At 44.6% G+C, this 16094-nt stretch overlaps 4 non-coding genes across 4 annotated transcripts; all 4 read right to left on the bottom strand.

Annotated features, from left to right (window-relative positions):
* Positions 1 to 1551: 1551 nt before the first annotated feature.
* Positions 1552 to 1623, bottom strand: TRNAE-UUC (transfer RNA glutamic acid (anticodon UUC)). Its single transcript has one exon. It is a non-coding gene; the product is annotated as a tRNA-Glu (tRNA).
* An 8830-nt stretch (positions 1624 to 10453) lies between these two features.
* On the bottom strand, positions 10454 to 10525 carry TRNAE-UUC (transfer RNA glutamic acid (anticodon UUC)). The gene has a single exon. It is a non-coding gene; the product is annotated as a tRNA-Glu (tRNA).
* Positions 10526 to 13420: 2895 nt separating this feature from the next.
* Positions 13421 to 13492, bottom strand: TRNAE-UUC (transfer RNA glutamic acid (anticodon UUC)). The gene has a single exon. It is a non-coding gene; the product is annotated as a tRNA-Glu (tRNA).
* Positions 13493 to 15723: 2231 nt separating this feature from the next.
* On the bottom strand, positions 15724 to 15795 carry TRNAE-UUC (transfer RNA glutamic acid (anticodon UUC)). Its single transcript has one exon. It is a non-coding gene; the product is annotated as a tRNA-Glu (tRNA).
* Positions 15796 to 16094: the final 299 nt, after the last annotated feature.

Here is a 16094-nt window from a genome sequence, read left to right on the forward strand (position 1 = left end):
GGATGTGATGTCGAAGGAGAAAGGTGGAGAGCGCCGAAGTCTCTGGTATTTCAAGACAAAACTAGAGACCTTTTCACACTCATATACTCCTCCAGGCAGATCTTCCACTGCAAATGCAAGTTATATGAGTCCAGCTGAAAACTGTTTATTTTTGGGTACTTGCTTTAGTCAAAGGTTACCATTTGCAACTCACAAAAAAAAAGCAAAGGGCAATTTCATACATTAACACTTTGGTAAAGTCGTTCTTTCACACCATACATTTCCGTAAGTTTCTCTCTCCTTGTAAGTTATCCGGTGTGAAGGCCGCGTGGAGTCAGGTCCACACTGTGCATCTTACTGTTGTGTAGCCAGAGTAGAGAGGTGTCCACACAGACACAGGACGTAGACAACACCTGTGTGTAGCATCACGTGCCCCCAGCAACACCTATAGAATAATGTATAGGTGCCCCCAAGACGCAGAAACCACGAGGGGAATGAAAACAGGAAGAGACGGGTTATGTCAGAGATACAAATGGTTTCCTGCTCAAGACCTGCAATAAATTAAAACAAAAGTATTATTACAAACATTCCAGGTCCTACCGATATTGGAACTCAGATTGCTGGATTCAGAGTCCAGAGTGCTAATCATTACACAATGGAACCAACGTCCACGATCCTCAACCCTAGGAGTCCTGAAGCAGTGTCAGTCGCCACCTACTGTCTATCGCTTGAATTCGTTCACACTGTAAATCAAACATGACAAGTCCAACAGCACAACTAAAATGTGTATTTCACAAGTAATAACATAAAAACAGAAATATACTTTTGCTGATGCAGAAACAAAGAAAACGTCTCGTCTGATGCTTCGAAATCTCCATTTAGCATGGCCCCTCAACTAACCACCAAGAGTCCTTGCACGGCTGGGAACCTTTGTAAAAGACTCAGTGGGTCACTGTGAATGCAGCAGATCTTCACCCCTGTATTTCTTACAAAGAAGCAGAGTTTTATTCCAGGTACAGGAGGCATCTCTGGTGTCTGATACTACCTGTAGTGTTCAGCCTACCCTCTCTGAGAGAGCAGCAGTGAGGGTACAAAGCACACTGATTGCAAAATGTGGACACTGCAAACAGCAGCTGCAATATCACAGATGATATAAAACACATAAAGTGCTCAAGTCTTATACTAGAAACAACACAGCAGGGGAATCATGTCATAAAACAAATGATGAACCCACAGTATGGACGGGGCAGGTAATAAAATGCGAATTTCCCATGGTGGGACCACAGTCAATTGGTGCCTTCTTCTCTGTGCCCCGGTCTCATTATATAATCTGTACTTTTTGTTGTGCAATAAAAGAAAAACAAGGAATAACCCTTCATAGTATTAATGTACAGGTCAAGGGCTGGGGAGAGAGGGCAGTAGATTTGGGGGTCGGTGTAAACCTCTGACGGCATTAGATGGAAGCAGAAGACAAAGCAAGTGACATTTATTAAGACTTTAGGTGCATTTAGGTTTATAGAAAAAAACTGAGAAAGATTAAAATGTCTGAGTAGTGAAAAACAAAAAATGGATTTCCCATACCGGGAGTTGAACCCGGGCCGCCTGGGGGAAAACCAGGAATCCTAACCGCTAGACCAGATGGGAACTGTGACCTCTTCATACAGCTCAGTGTATGTGAGGTGTCTCCCAAGGTCACACGGCATTCCGTACACTGAGAGTTATATTGTTCTTCTCAGTAGTACACAATCAATTGGGGTAACAGACACCTCACTTCTGACAAAAGAGAAGGAATGACCAGAAGTCATCATTTCTGCCACAACCTGTCAGGTCTCATTATTTACAACTTTAGAACTTCTACACATACACAGAGCCCAGGACACGGAGGACAGCAGCAGTCCCTGCATTGACTATTACTAATCCCTCCCCTTGAGCCAGACAAAGCCACGCCCCTCCCCCAGGACACCCCTTGACTCCTGGGTTTCCTCACCAGACTGATGGCCCCACAGACCCCTCTCCAGTTATCTTCCAGCTGCTTCCTTGACGACACTCCCCTGCACCTGTCACAGGCTCCAGGCTGCCCTCCTGGGGCTCGAGTTATACTCCTTCTCTATCTACTAACAGCACCGACTCCAGTCCTGACACTGGATTGGTACACACAGAGAAGAAGCAGCTCAGAAGTAGTCTGGGTTGTTCCCAGGTACCTCCATCTTCACAGAGTGACCGCCAGGGGGCAGCACAGCCAAAGCACTCACAGCCCACAAGCCTACAAACCATCAATTGGATGTCAGCAGCCTTGTCAGAGGCACAGAGACTAGTAATTCCATAGTATTTTGGGACAGCAGAGGAAGAAGCAAGTGCTGAGCTGAAGTGGTCACTGCTGTTTTGTCACAACACCAGACATATGTTGTTAAAAGCATGTAAGCGCACATTCTTAGGCATTCTCGGTCGTCTTCTCCCTTTCTGACATTATACCAATTGTATACACCCGAATGGAAAAAAGTTAAAATATAAGGTACTAGGAATATGCGCCAAAGGTAGGCAAATTAAACATTTCAAGTACAAATATTACCTTATTTATTGATGTAAAATGTAAACAAGTTAGACTGAAAATATGTGTGTGTGTTTACAAAGGATGTCTAAAGTGTATGATGTGAGGTCAGGTTGCAGTTCACTACTTGCACTTGCGCCTTTCACAAGCGTGAGTACCCAGTTACACTAATGTCTGCTCTGACTTGTTATTCTGAGAGTCATGTGCTAAAGGGGGGCTTCCACCCTAGTTTGAGGGACCAGAGTACGAATGCCCCAGGGCACAGGAAGTACACAGTCCTCATTGATACAACTGTGGCCCAGTAACTTCTGACTGCCCTTTGACCCCACAGACTGGCACATACATGTCATCAGACTATACCACCGTGGTACATATGCACACATGTGCATGTACACGTCAGCCAGTTTTTTATTCATTTATGTGCTAATACTGTTCAGCATCAGGATGTGATGTCGAAGGAGAAAGGTGGAGAGAGCCGACGTCTCTGGTATTTCAAGACAAAACTAGGGACCTTTTCACACTCATATACTGCTCCAGGCAGATCTTCCACTGCAAATGCAAGTTATATGAGTCCAGCTGAAAACTGTTTATTTTTGGGTACTTGCTTTAGTCAAAGGTTACCATTTGCAACTCACAAAAAAAAAAGCAAAGGGCAATTTCATACATTAACACTTTGGTAAAGTCGTTCTTTCACACCGTACATTTCCGTAAGTTTCTCTCTCCTTGTAAGTTATCCGGTGTGAAGGCCGCGTGGAGTCAGGTCCACACTGTGCATCTTACTGTTGTGTAGCCAGAGTAGAGAGGTGTCCACACAGACACAGGACGTAGACAACACCTGTGTGTAGCATCACGTGCCCCCAGCAACGCCTATACAATAATGTATAGATGCCCCCAAGCCGCAGAAACCACGACGGGAATGAAAATAGGAAGAGACGGGTTATGTCAGAGATACAAATTGTTTCCTGCTCAAGACCTGCAATAAATTAAAACAAAAGTATTATTACAAACATTCCAGGTCCTACCGATATTGGAACTCAGATTGCTGGATTCAGAGTCCAGAGTGCTAATCATTACACGATGGAACCAACGTCCACGATCCTCAACCCTAGGAGTCCTGAAGCAGTGTCAGTCGCCACCTACTGTCTATCGCTTGAAATCGTTCACACTGTAAATCAAAAATGACAAGTCCAACAGCACAACTAAAATGTGTATTTCACAAGTAATAACATAAAAACAGAAATATACTTTTGCTGATGCAGAAACAAAGAAAACGTCTCGTCTGATGCTTTGAAATCTCCATTTAGCATGGCCCCTTAACTAACCACTAAGAGTCTTTGCACGGCTGGGAACCTTTGTAAAAGACTCAGTGGGTCACTGTGAATGCAGCAGATCTTCACCCCTGTATTTCTTACAAAGAAACAGAGTTTTATTCCAGGTACAGGAGGCATCTCTGGTGTCTGATACTACCGGTAGTGTTCAGCCTACCCTCTCTGAGAGAGCAGCAGTGAGGGTACAAAGCACACTGGTTGCAAAATGTGGACACTGCAAACAGCAGCTGCAATATCACAGATGATATAAAACACATAAAGTGCTCAAGTCTTATACTAGAAACAACACAGCAGGGGAATCATGTCATAAAACAAATGATGAACCCACAGTATGGACGGGGCAGGTAATAAAATGCGAATTTCCCATGGTGGGACCACAGTCAATTGTTGCCTTCTTTTCTCCGTGCCCTGGTCTCATTATATAATCTGTACTTTTTGTTGTGCAATAAAAGAAAAACAAGGAATAACCCTTCATAGTATTAATGTACAGGTCAAGGGCTGGAGAGAGAGGGCAGTAGATATGGGGGTCGGTGTAAACCTCTGACGGCATTAGATGGAAGCAGAAGACAAAGCAAATGACATTTATTAAGACTTTAGGTGCATTTAGGTTTATAGAAAAAAACTGAGAAAGATTAAAATGTCTGAGTAGTGAAAAAAAAATGGATTTCCCATACCGGGAGTCGAAACCAGGCCGCGTGGGTGAAAACCAGGAATCCTAACCGCTAGACCATATGGGAACTGTGACCTCTCCCTACAGCTCAGTGTATGTGAGGTGTCTCCCAAGGTCACACTGCATTCCGTACACTGAGAGTTATATTGTTCTTCTCAGTAGTACACAATCAATTGGGGTAACAGACACCTCACTTCTGACAAAAGAGAAGGAATGACCAGAAGTCATCATTTCTGCCACAACCTGTCAGGTCTCATTATTTACAACCTTAGAACTTCTACACATACACAGAGCCCAGGACACGGAGGACAGCAGCAGTCCCTGCATTGACTATTACTAACCCCTCCCCTTGAGCCAGACAAAGCCACGCCCCTCCCCCAGGACACCCCTTGACTCCTGGGTTTCCTCACCAGACTGATGGCCCCACAGACCCCTCTCCAGTTATCTTCCAGCTGCTTCCTTGACGACACTCCCCTGCACCTGTCACAGGCTCCAGGCTGCCCTCCTGGGGCTCGAGTTATACTCCTTCTCTATCTACTAACAGCACCGACTCCAGTCCTGACACTGGATTGGTTCACACAAAGAAGAAGTAGCTCAGAAGTAGTCTGGGTTGTTCCCAGGTACCTGCATCTTCACAGAGTGACCGCCAGGGGGCAGCACAGCCAAAGCACTCACAGCCCACAAGCCTACGAATCATCAATTGGATGTCAGCAGCCTTGTCAGAGGCGCAGAGACTAGTAATTCCACAGTATTTTGGGACAGCAGAGGAAGAAGCAAGTGCTGAGCTCAAGTGGTCACTGCTGTTTTGTCACAACACCAGACATATGTTCTTAAAAGCATGTAAGCGCACATTCTTAGGCATTCTCGTCGTCTTCTCCCTTTCTGACATTATACCAATTGTATACACCCGAATGGAGAAAAGTTAAAATATAAGGTACTAGGAATATGCGCCAAAGGTAGGCAAATTAAACATTTCAAGTACAAATATTACCATATTTATTGATGTAAAATGTAAACAAGTTAGACTGAAAATATGTGTGTGTGTTTACAAAGGATGTATAAAGTGTATGCTGTGAGGTCAGGTTGCAGTTCACTACTTGCACTTGCGTCTTTCACAAGTGTGAGTTCCCAGTTACACTAATGTCTGCTCTGACTTGTTATTCTGAGAGTCATGTGCTAAAGGGGGGCTTCCACCCTAGTTTGAGGGACCAGAGTACGAATGCCCCAGGGCACAGGAAGTACACAGTCCTCATTGATACAACTGTGGCCCAGTAACTTCTGACTGCCCTTTGACCCCACAGACTGGCACATATATGTCATCAGACTATAGCACCGTGGTACATATGCACACATGTGCATGTACACGTCAGCCAGTTTTTCATTCATTTATGTGCTAATACTGTTCAGCATCAGGATGTGATGTCAAAGGAGAAAGGTGGAGAGCGCCGAAGTCTCCGGTATTTCAAGACAAAACTAGAGACCTTTTCACACTCATATACTGCTCCAGGCAGATCTTCCACTGCAAATGCTATCATATGAGTCCAGCTGAAAACTGTTTATTTTTGGGTACTTGCTTTAGTCAAAGGTTACCATTTGCAACTCACAAAAAAAAAGCAAAGGGCAATTTCATACATTAACACTTTGGTAAAGTCGTTTTTTCACACCGTACATTTCCGTAAGTTTCTCTCTCCTTGTAAGTTATCCGGTGTGAAGGCCGCGTGGAGTCAGGTCCACACTGTGCATCTTACTGTTGTGTAGCCAGAGCAGAGAGGAGTCCACACAGACACAGGACGTAGACAACACCTGTGTGTAGCATCACGTGCCCCCAGCAACACCTATAGAATAATGTATAGGTGCCCCCAAGACGCAGAAACCACGAGGGGAATGAAAACAGGAAGAGACGGGTTATGTCAGAGATAAAAATGGTTTCCTGCTCAAGACCTGCAATAAATTAAAACAAAAGTATTATTACAAACATTCCAGGTCCTACCGATATTGGAACTCAGATTGCTGGATTCAGAGTCCAGAGTGCTAATCATTACACAATGGAACCAACGTCCACGATCCTCAACCCTAGGAGTCCTGAAGCAGTGTCAGTCGCCACCTACTGTCTATCGCTTGAATTCGTTCACACTGTAAATCAAACATGACAAGTCCAACAGCACAACTAAAATGTGTATTTCACAAGTAATAACATAAAAACAGAAATATACTTTTGCTGATGCAGAAACAAAGAAAACGTCTCGTCTGATGCTTCGAAATCTCCATTTAGCATGGCCCCTTAACTAACCACCAAGAGTCTTTGCACGGCTGGGAACCTTTGTAAAAGACTCAGTGGGTCACTGTGAATGCAGCAGATCTTCACCCCTGTATTTCTTACAAAGAAGCAGAGTTTTATTCCAGGCACAGGAGGCATCTCTAGTGTCTGATACTACCTGTAGTGTTCAGCCTACCCTCTCTGAGAGAGCAGCAGTGAGGGTACAAAGCACACTGGTTGCAAAATGTGGACACTGCAAACAGCAGCTGCAATATCACAGATGATATAAAACACATAAAGTGCTCAAGTCTTATACTAGAAACAACACAGCAGGGGAATCATGTCATAAAACAAATGATGAACCCACAGTATGGACGGGGCAGGTAATAAAATGCGAATTTCCCATGGTGGGACCACAGTCAATTGCTGCCTTCTTTTCTCCGTGCCCTGGTCTCATTATATAATCTGTACTTTTTGTTGTGCAATAAAAGAAAAACAAGGAATAACCCTTCATAGTATTAATGTACAGGTCAAGGGCTGGGGAGAGAGGGCAGTAGATATGGGGGTCGGTGTAAACCTCTGACGGCATTAGATGGAAGCAGAAGACAAAGCAAGTGACATTTATTAAGACTTTAGGTGCATTTAGGTTTATAGAAAAAAACTGAGAAAGATTAAAATGTCTGAGTAGTGAAAAAAAAATGGATTTCCCATACCGGGAGTCGAAACCAGGCCGCGGGGGTGAAAATCAGGAATCCTAACCGCTAGACCATATGGGAACTGTGACCTCTTCCTACAGCTCAGTGTATGTGAGGTGTCTCCCAAGGTCACACTGCATTCCGTACACTGAGAGTTATATTGTTCTTCTCAGTAGTACACAATCAATTGGGGTAACAGACACCTCACTTCTGACAAAAGAGAAGGAATGACCAGAAATCATCATTTCTGCCACAACCTGTCAGGTCTCATTATTTACAACCTTAGAACTTCTACACATACACAGAGCCCAGGACACGGAGGACAGCAGCAGTCCCTGCATTGACTATTACTAACCCCTCCCCTTGAGCCAGACAAAGCCACGCCCCTCCCCCAGGACTCCCCTTGACTCCTGGGTTTCCTCACCAGACTGATGGCCCCACAGACCCCTCTCCAGTTATCTTCCAGCTGCTTCCTTGACGACACTCCCCTGCACCTGTCACAGGCTCCAGGCTGCCCTCCTGGGGCTCGAGTTATACTCCTTCTCTATCTACTAACAGCACCGACTCCAGTCCTGACACTGGATTGGTTCACACAAAGAAGAAGCAGCTCAGAAGTAGTCTGGGTTGTTCCCAGGTACCTGCATCTTCACAGAGTGACCGCCAGGGGGCAGCACAGCCAAAGCACTCACAGCCCACAAGCCTACGAATCATCAATTGGATGTCAGCAGCCTTGTCAGAGGCGCAGAGACTAGTAATTCCACAGTATTTTGGGACAGCAGAGGAAGAAGCAAGTGCTGAGCTCAAGTGGTCACTGCTGTTTTGTCACAACACCAGACATATGTTCTTAAAAGCATGTAAGCGCACATTCTTAGGCATTCTCGTCGTCTTCTCCCTTTCTGACATTATACCAATTGTATACACCCGAATGGAGAAAAGTTAAAATATAAGGTACTAGGAATATGCGCCAAAGGTAGGCAAATTAAACATTTCAAGTACAAATATTACCATATTTATTGATGTAAAATGTAAACAAGTTAGACTGAAAATATGTGTGTGTGTTTACAAAGGATGTATAAAGTGTATGCTGTGAGGTCAGGTTGCAGTTCACTACTTGCACTTGCGTCTTTCACAAGTGTGAGTTCCCAGTTACACTAATGTCTGCTCTGACTTGTTATTCTGAGAGTCATGTGCTAAAGGGGGGCTTCCACCCTAGTTTGAGGGACCAGAGTACGAATGCCCCAGGGCACAGGAAGTACACAGTCCTCATTGATACAACTGTGGCCCAGTAACTTCTGACTGCCCTTTGACCCCACAGACTGGCACATATATGTCATCAGACTATAGCACCGTGGTACATATGCACACATGTGCATGTACACGTCAGCCAGTTTTTCATTCATTTATGTGCTAATACTGTTCAGCATCAGGATGTGATGTCAAAGGAGAAAGGTGGAGAGCGCCGAAGTCTCCGGTATTTCAAGACAAAACTAGAGACCTTTTCACACTCATATACTGCTCCAGGCAGATCTTCCACTGCAAATGCTATCATATGAGTCCAGCTGAAAACTGTTTATTTTTGGGTACTTGCTTTAGTCAAAGGTTACCATTTGCAACTCACAAAAAAAAAGCAAAGGGCAATTTCATACATTAACACTTTGGTAAAGTCGTTTTTTCACACCGTACATTTCCGTAAGTTTCTCTCTCCTTGTAAGTTATCCGGTGTGAAGGCCGCGTGGAGTCAGGTCCACACTGTGCATCTTACTGTTGTGTAGCCAGAGTAGAGAGGTGTCCACACAGACACAGGACGTAGACAACACCTGTGTGTAGCATCACGTGCCCCCAGCAACACCTATAGAATAATGTATAGGTGCCCCCAAGACGCAGAAACCACGAGGGGAATGAAAACAGGAAGAGACGGGTTATGTCAGAGATACAAATGGTTTCCTGCTCAAGACCTGCAATAAATTAAAACAAAAGTATTATTACAAACATTCCAGGTCCTACCGATATTGGAACTCAGATTGCTGGATTCAGAGTCCAGAGTGCTAATCATTACACAATGGAACCAACGTCCACGATCCTCAACCCTAGGAGTCCTGAAGCAGTGTCAGTCGCCACCTACTGTCTATCGCTTGAATTCGTTCACACTGTAAATCAAACATGACAAGTCCAACAGCACAACTAAAATGTGTATTTCACAAGTAATAACATAAAAACAGAAATATACTTTTGCTGATGCAGAAACAAAGAAAACGTCTCGTCTGATGCTTCGAAATCTCCATTTAGCATGGCCCCTTAACTAACCACCAAGAGTCTTTGCACGGCTGGGAACCTTTGTAAAAGACTCAGTGGGTCACTGTGAATGCAGCAGATCTTCACCCCTGTATTTCTTACAAAGAAGCAGAGTTTTATTCCAGGCACAGGAGGCATCTCTGGTGTCTGATACTACCTGTAGTGTTCAGCCTACCCTCTCTGAGAGAGCAGCAGTGAGGGTACAAAGCACACTGGTTGCAAAATGTGGACACTGCAAACAGCAGCTGCAATATCACAGATGATATAAAACACATAAAGTGCTCAAGTCTTATACTAGAAACAACACAGCAGGGGAATCATGTCATAAAACAAATGATGAACCCACAGTATGGACGGGGCAGGTAATAAAATGCGAATTTCCCATGGTGGGACCACAGTCAATTGGTGCCTTCTTCTCCGTGCCCCGGTCTCATTATAGAATCTGTACTTTTTGTTGTGCAATAAAAGAAAAACAAGGAATAACCCTTCATAGTATTAATGTACAGGTCAAGGGCTGGGGAGAGAGGGCAGTAGATTTGGGGGTCGGTGTAAACCTCTGACGGCATTAGATGGAAGCAGAAGACAAAGCAAGTGACATTTATTAAGACTTTAGGTGCATTTAGGTTTATAGAAAAAAACTGAGAAAGATTAAAATGTCTGAGTAGTGAAAAACAAAAAACGGATTTCCCATACCGGGAGTTGAACCCGGGCCGCCTGGGGGAAAACCAGGAATCCTAACCGCTAGACCAGATGGGAACCATGACTTCTTCATACAGCTCAGTGTATGTGAGGTGTCTCCCAAGGTCACACGGCATTCCGTACACTGAGAGTTATATTGTTCTTCTCAGTAGTACACAATCAATTGGGGTAACAGACACCTCACTTCTGACAAAAGAGAAGGAATGACCAGAAGTCATCATTTCTGCCACAACCTGTCAGGTCTCATTATTTACAACTTTAGAACTTCTACACATACACAGAGCCCAGGACACGGAGGACAGCAGCAGTCCCTGCATTGACTATTACTAATCCCTCCCCTTGAGCCAGACAAAGCCACGCCCCTCCCCCAGGACTCCCCTTGACTCCTGGTTTTCCTCACCAGACTGATGGCCCCACAGACCCCTCTCCAGTTATCTTCCAGCTGCTTCCTTGACGACACTCCCCTGCACCTGTCACAGGCTCCAGGCTGCCCTCCTGGGGCTCGAGTTATACTCCTTCTCTATCTACTAACAGCACCGACTCCAGTCCTGACACTGGATTGGTACACACAGAGAAGAAGCAGCTCAGAAGTAGTCTGGGTTGTTCCCAGGTACCTCCATCTTCACAGAGTGACCGCCAGGGGGCAGCACAGCCAAAGCACTCACAGCCCACAAGCCTACGAACCATCAATTGGATGTCAGCAGGCTTGTCAGAGGCGCAGAGACTAGTAATTCCACAGTATTTTGGGACAGCAGAGGAAGAAGCAAGTGCTGAGCTGAAGTGGTCACTGCTGTTTTGTCACAACACCAGACATGTTCTTAAAAGCATGTAAGCGCACATTCTTAGGCATTCTCGGTCGTCTTCTCCCTTTCTGACATTATACCAATTGTATACACCCGAATGGAGAAAAGTTCAAATATAAGGTACTAGGAATATGCGCCAAAGGAAGGCAAATTAAACATTTCAAGTACAAATATTACCATATTTATTGATGTAAAATGTAAACAAGTTAGACTGAAAATATGTGTGTGTGTTTACAAAGGATGTCTAAAGTGTATGCTGTGAGGTCAGTTTGCAGTTCACTACTTGCACTTGCGCCTTTCACAAGTGTGAGTACCCAGTTACACTAATGTCTGCTCTGACTTGTTATTCTGAGAGTCATGTGCTAAAGGGGGGCTTCCACCCTAGTTTGAGGGACCAGAGTACGAATGCCCCAGGGCACAGGAAGTACACAGTCTTCATTGATACAACTGTGGCCCAGTAACTTCTGACTGCCCTTTGACCCCACAGACTGGCACATACATGTCATCAGACTATAGCACCGTGGTACATATGCACACATGTGCATGTACACGTCAGCCAGTTTTTTATTCATTTATGTGCTAATACTGTTCAGCATCAGGATGTGATGTCGAAGGAGAAAGGTGGAGAGCGCCGACGTCTCTGGTATTTCAAGACAAAACTAGAGACCTTTTCACACTCATATACTGCTCCAGGCAGATCTTCCACTGCAAATGCAACTTATATGAGTCCAGCTGAAAACTGTTTATTTTTGGGTACTTGCTTTAGTCAAAGGTTACCATTTGCAACTCACAAAAAAAAAGCAAAGGGCAATTTCATACAGTAACACTTTGGTAAAGTCGTTCTTTCACACCGTACATTTCCGTAAGTTTCTCTCTCCTTGTAAGTTATCCGGTGTGAAGGCCGCGTGGAGTCAGGTCCACACAGTGCATCTTACTGTTGTGTAGCCAGAGTAGAGAGGTGTCCACACAGACACAGGACGTAGACAACACCTGTGTGTAGCATCACGTGCCCCCAGCAACGCCTATAGAATAATGTATAGATGCCCCCAAGCCGCAGAAACCACGAGGGGAATGAAAACAGGAAGAGACGGGTTATGTCAGAGATACAAATTGTTTCCTGCTCAAGACCTGCAATAAATTAAAACAAAAGTATTATTACAAACATTCCAGGTCCTACCGATATTGGAACTCAGATTGCTGGATTCAGAGTCCAGAGTGCTAATCATTACACGATGGAACCAACGTCCACGATCCTCAACCCTAGTAGTCCTGAAGCAGTGTCAGTCGCCACCTACTGTCTATCGCTTGAATTCGTTCACACTGTAAATCAAACATGACAAGTCCAACAGCACAACTAAAATGTGTATTTCACAAGTAATAACATAAAAACAGAAATATACTTTTGCTGATGCAGAAACAAAGAAAACGTCTCGTCTGATGCTTCGAAATCTCCATTTAGCATGGCCCCTTAACTAACCACCAAGAGTCTTTGCACGGCTGGGAACCTTTGTAAAAGACTCAGTGGGTCACTGTGAATGCAGCAGATCTTCACCCCTGTATTTCTTACAAAGAAGCAGAGTTTTATTCCAGGTACAGGAGGCATCTCTGGTGTCTGATACTACCTGTAGTGTTCAGCCTACCCTCTCTGAGAGAGCAGCAGTGAGGGTACAAAGCACACTGGTTGCAAAATGTGGACACTGCAAACAGCAGCTGCAATATCACAGATGATATAAAACACATAAAGTGCTCAAGTCTTATACTAGAAACAACACAGCAGGGAAATCATGTCATAAAACAAATGATGAACCCACAGTATGGACGGGGCAGGTAATAAAATGCGAATTTCCCATGGTGGGACCACAGTCAATTGCTGCCTTCTTCTCTGTGCCCCGGTCTCATTATATAATCTGTACTTTTTGTTGTGCAATAAAAGAAAAACAAGGAATAACCCTTCATAGTATTAATGTACAGGTCAAGGGCTGGGGAGAGAGGGCAGTAGATTTGGGGGTCGGTGCAAACCTCTGACGGCATTAGATGGAAGCAGAAGACAAAGCAAGTGACATTTATTAAGACTTTAGGTGCATTTAGGTTTATAGAAAAAAACTGAGAAAGATTAAAATGTCTGAGTAGTGAAAAAAAAAAAATGGATTTCCCATACCGGGAGTCGAACCCGGGCCGCCTGGGTGAAAACGAGGAATCCTAACCACTAGACCATATGGGAACTGTGACCTCTTCATACAGCTCAGTGTATGTGAGGTGTCTCCCAAGGTCACACTGCATTCCGTACACTGAGAGTTATATTGTTATTCTCAGTAGTACACAATCAATTGGGGTAACAGACACCTCACTTCTGACAAAAGAGAAGGAATGACCAGAAGTCATCATTTCTGCCACAACCTGTCAGGTCTCATTATTTACAACCTTAGAACTTCTACACATACACAGAGCCCAGGACATGGAGGACAGCAGCAGTCCCTGCATTGACTATTACTAACCCCTCCCCTTGAGCCAGACAAAGCCACGCCCCTCCCCCAGGACACCCCTTGACTCCTGGGTTTCCTCACCAGACTGATGGCCCCACAGACCCCTCTCCAGTTATCTTCCAGCTGCTTCCTTGACAACACTCCCCTGCACCTGTCACAGGCTCCAGGCTGCCCTCCTGGGGCTCGAGTTATACTCCTTCTCTATCTACTAACAGCACCGACTCCAGTCCTGACACTGGATTGGATCACACAAAGAAGAAGCAGCTCAGAAGTAGTCTGGGTTGTTCCCAGGTACCTGCATCTTCACAGAGTGACCGCCAGGGGGCAGCACAGCCAAAGCACTCACAGCCCACAAGCCTACGAATCATCAATTGGATGTCAGCAGCCTTGTCAGAGGCGCAGAGACTAGTAATTCCACAGTATTTTGGGACAGCAGAGGAAAAAGCAAGTGCTGAGCTGAAGTGGTCACTGCTGTTTTGTCACAACACCAGACATATGTTCTTAAAAGCATGTAAGCGCACATTCTTAGGCATTCTCGGTCGTCTTCTCCCTTTCTGACATTATACCAATTGTATACACCCGAATGGAGAAAAGTTCAAATATAAGGTACTAGGAATATGCGCCAAAGGTAGGCAAATTAAACATTTCAAGTACAAATATTACCATATTTATTGATGTAAAATGTAAACAAGTTAGACTGAAAATATGTGTGTGTGTTTACAAAGGATGTCTAAAGTGTATGCTGTGAGGTCAGGTTGCAGTTCACTACTTGCACTTGCGCCTTTCACAAGTGTGAGTACCCAGTTACACTAATGTCTGCTCTGACTTGTTATTCTGAGAGTCATGTGCTAAAGGGGGGCTTCCACCCTAGTTTGAAGGACCAGAGTACGAATGCCCCAGGGCACAGGAAGTACACAGTCCTCATTGATACAACTGTGGCCCAGTAACTTCTGACTGCCCTTTGACCCCACAGACTGGCACATATATGTCATCAGACTACAGCACCGTGGTACATATGCACACATGTGCATGTACACGTCAGCCAGTTTTTTATTCATTTATGTGCTAATACTGTTCAGCATCAGGATGTGATGTCGAAGGAGAAAGGTGAAGAGCGCCGAAGTCTCTGGTATTTCAAGACAAAACTAGAGACCTTTTCACACTCATATACTGCTCCAGGCAGATCTTCCACTGCAAATGCAAGTCATATGAGTCCAGCTGAAAACTGTTTATTTTTGGGTACTTGCTTTAGTCAAAGGTTACCATTTGCAACTCACAAAAAAAAAGCAAAGGGCAATTTCATACATTAACACTTTGGTAAAGTCGTTCTTTCACACCGTACATTTCCGTAAGTTTCTCTCTCCTTGTAAGTTATCCGGTGTGAAGGCCGCGTGGACTCAGGTCCACACTGTGCATCTTACTGTGGTGTAGCCAGAGTAGAGAGGTGTCCACACAGACACAGGACGTAGACAACACCTGTGTGTAGCATCACGTGCCATTGGTTGCAAAATGTGGACACTGCAAACAGCAGCTGCAATATCACAGATGATATAAAACACATAAAGTGCTCAAGTCTTATACTAGAAACAACACAGCAGGGGAATCATGTCATAAAACAAATGATGAACCCACAGTATGGACGGGGCAGGTAATAAAATGCGAATTTCCCATGGTGGGACCACAGTCAATTGCTGCCTTCTTTTCTCCGTGCCCTGGTCTCATTATATAATCTGTACTTTTTGTTGTGCAATAAAAGAAAAACAAGGAATAACCCTTCATAGTATTAATGTACAGGTCAAGGGCTGGGGAGAGAGGGCAGAAGATTTGGGGGTCGGTGTAAACTTCTGACGGCATTAGATGGAAGCAGAAGACAAAGCAAGTGACATTTATTAAGACTTTAGGTGCATTTAGGTTTATAGAAAAAAACTGAGAAAGATTAAAATGTCTGAGTAGTGAAAAAAAAATGGATTTCCCATACCGGGAGTCGAACCCGGGCCGCCTGAGTGAAAACCAGGAATCCTAACCGCTAGACCATATGGGAACTGTGACCTCTTCATAGAGCTCAGTGTATGTGAGGTGTCTCCCAAGGTCACACTGCATTCCGTACACTGAGAGTTATATTGTTCTTCTCAGTAGTACACAATCAATTGGGGTAACAGACACCTCACTTCTGACAAAAGAGAAGGAATGACCAGAAGTCATCATTTCTGCCACAACCTGTCAGGTCTCATTATTTACAACCTTAGAACTTCTACACATACACAGAGCCCAGGACACGGAGGACAGCAGCAGTCCCTGCATTGACTATTACTAACCCCTCCACTTGAGCCAGACAAAGCC

The sequence above is a fragment of the Pleurodeles waltl genome, unplaced genomic scaffold (assembly GCF_031143425.1).
Source record: "Pleurodeles waltl isolate 20211129_DDA unplaced genomic scaffold, aPleWal1.hap1.20221129 scaffold_39, whole genome shotgun sequence".
Taxonomy (NCBI): Eukaryota; Metazoa; Chordata; class Amphibia; order Caudata; family Salamandridae; genus Pleurodeles; species Pleurodeles waltl.